This window comes from Peromyscus californicus, unplaced genomic scaffold, assembly GCF_007827085.1.
Source record: "Peromyscus californicus insignis strain IS unplaced genomic scaffold, ASM782708v3 Scaffold_7__1_contigs__length_154581171, whole genome shotgun sequence".
Lineage (NCBI taxonomy): Eukaryota > Metazoa > Chordata > Mammalia > Rodentia > Cricetidae > Peromyscus > Peromyscus californicus.
The window spans coordinates 123750339-123753056 of record NW_026294595.1 but is presented as its reverse complement, the minus strand read 5'-3'; positions in this window follow the sequence as shown (position 1 = coordinate 123753056).

The window sequence follows — 2718 nt, the reverse complement described above, 5'->3', positions numbered from 1 at the left end:
GGATGCAGAGATCCATGACTAGGTCCCGGGTGGATCTCTGGGAGTCCAGTTAGCGAGAATGAGGAGGGTTTATATGAGCGAGAATTGTTGAGACCAAGGTTGGATAAAGCACAGGGACAAATAGCCAAACGAATGGAAACACATGAATTATGAACCAATGACTGAGGGGCCCCCAACTGGATCAGGCCCTCTGAGTGGGTGAGACAGTTGATTGGCCTGATCTGTTTGGGAGGCATCCAGGCAGTGGGACCGGGTCCTGTGCTCATTGCATGAGTTGGCTGTTTGAAACCTGGGGCCTATTCAGGATCGCTTGGCTAGGCCTGAGAGGAGGGGACTGGACCTACCTGGACTGAGTCTACCAGGTTGATCACAGTCTGTGGGGAAGGCTTTGCCCTGGAGGAGATGGGAATGGGGGGGGGGGGTTGGGGGGAAGGTGAGGGGGACGGGAGGGGGCAGAACAAGGGAATCTGTGGCTGATATGTAGAACTGAATTGTATTGCAAAATAAAATAAATTAAAAAAAAAGATACCACTTAAAAAAAAATAAAAAAAATAAAAATTAAAAAAAAAAAGTCTCTCAACCAAAAAAGCCCAGGGTCAGATGGTTTTAGCACAGAATTCTACCAGACTTTCAAAGAAGAGCTAATACCAATACTCCTCAAATTATTCCACAAAATAGAAACATAAGGAACATTGCCTAATTTTTTATGAGACCATAGTCATCCTGATACCCACACCACACAAATATTCAACAAAGAAATAGAATTACAGACCATTGAACATTAATGCAAAAATACTCAATAAAATACTCCTAAACTGAATCTAAGAACATATCAAAAGGATCATCACCATGATCAAGTAGGCTTATCCCAGAGATGTAGGGACAGTTCAACATATGAAAATCTGTTAATGTAATTCACAATATAAAAAAAAACTGAAAGAAAAAACCATATGATCATCTCATTAGATACTGAAAAAATCTTTGACAAAAATCAAACACCCATTCATCATAAAATTCTTAGAGAGATCAGGGATACAGGGAGCATACCTAAACATTATAAAACCAATATACAGAGAGCCAAAAGCCAACATCAAATTAAATGGAGATAAACTCAAAGTAATTCCACTAAAATCAGGAATAAGACAAGGCTGCCTACTCTCTATATATCTATCCAATATAGTATTGAAGTTCTAGCTAGAGAAATAAGACAACTACAGGTGATCAAGAGGATACAAATTGAAAAAGAAGAAGTCAAAGTACTGCTATTTGCAGATGATATGGTAGTATATATAAGTTACCCCAAAAATTCTACCAAGGAATTCCTACAGCTGATAAACACTTTCAGTAAAGTAGCTGGATACAAGATTAAATTTAGATAGATAGATAAATAGATAGATAGATAGATAGATAGATAGATAGATAGATAGATATCCCTCATATACAAACAATAAATGGGCTGAGAAAGAAATTAGGAAAACAACATCCTTTACAATAGCTGCAAATAATATAAAATATCTTGGGTAACTCTAACCAAGCAAGTAAAAGACCTGTATGATAAGAACTTCAAGTATTTGAAGAAAGAAATTGAAGAAGATATCAGAAGATGGAAAGATTTCCCATGTTCTTGAACATCTTCCAAAAGTAATCTACAGATTCAACACAGTCACCACTAAAATCCCAACACATTTTTTACAGACCTTGAAATAACAATACTCAACATCATATGGAAAAACAAAAAACCCAGGATAGCTAAAGCAATCTTGTAAAATAAAAGAACTTCTGGAGTTATCACCATCCTTGATTTCAAGCTCTACTACAGAGCTGAAGTAATAAAAACAGCATGGTTTTGGCAAACAGGTTGATTAGTGGAACTGAATCAAAGACCCAGACATAAATCTACACACTATGGACACATTTGTTTTTTCTTATAAACAATGCAGAATTATAAAATGGGAAAAAGGGCCGGGCGGTGGTGGCGCACGCCTTTAATCCCAGCACTCGGGAGGCAGAGCCAGGCGGATCTCTGTGAGTTCGAGGCCAGCCTGGGCTACCAAGTGAGTTCCAGGAGAGGCACAAAGCTACACAGAGAAACCCTGTCTCGAAAAACCAAAAAAAAAAATAAAATAAAATAAAATAAAATGGGAAAAAGAAAGTATCTTCAAAAAATGGTGCTACTCTATCTGTTTGTATGTAGAAGAATGCAAATAGATCCATGTTTATCACCCTACAAAAAACTAAAGTCCAAATGGCTAAAAGACCTCAGCATAAATCTAGATACATTGAACCTGATAGAAGAAAAAGTGGGGAATGGCCTTGAATGAATTGGCACAGAAGACAACTTTCTGAATAGAACACCAGTAGCCCAGACACTAAGACTGACAATTAATAACTGGGGCCTCATGATTCTGAAAAGCTTCTGTAAGGCAAAGGACACTGTCAATACTAAACAGCAGCCTACAGAATGATCAAAGATCTTCACCAACCCCACATCTGAAAGAGGGTTGATTTCCAAAATATATAAAGAACTCAAGAAACTGTACATTGAAAGACCAGATAATCCAATTTAAAATGGGGTAAAGATCTAAACAGAGAATCCTCAACAAAATAATCTCATAGACCAAGAAGCACTTAAAGAAATATCCAACATCCTTCGTCATCAGGGAAACACAAATCCAAATGACTCTGAGGTTCCACTTTACACCTGTCAAAATGGCTAAG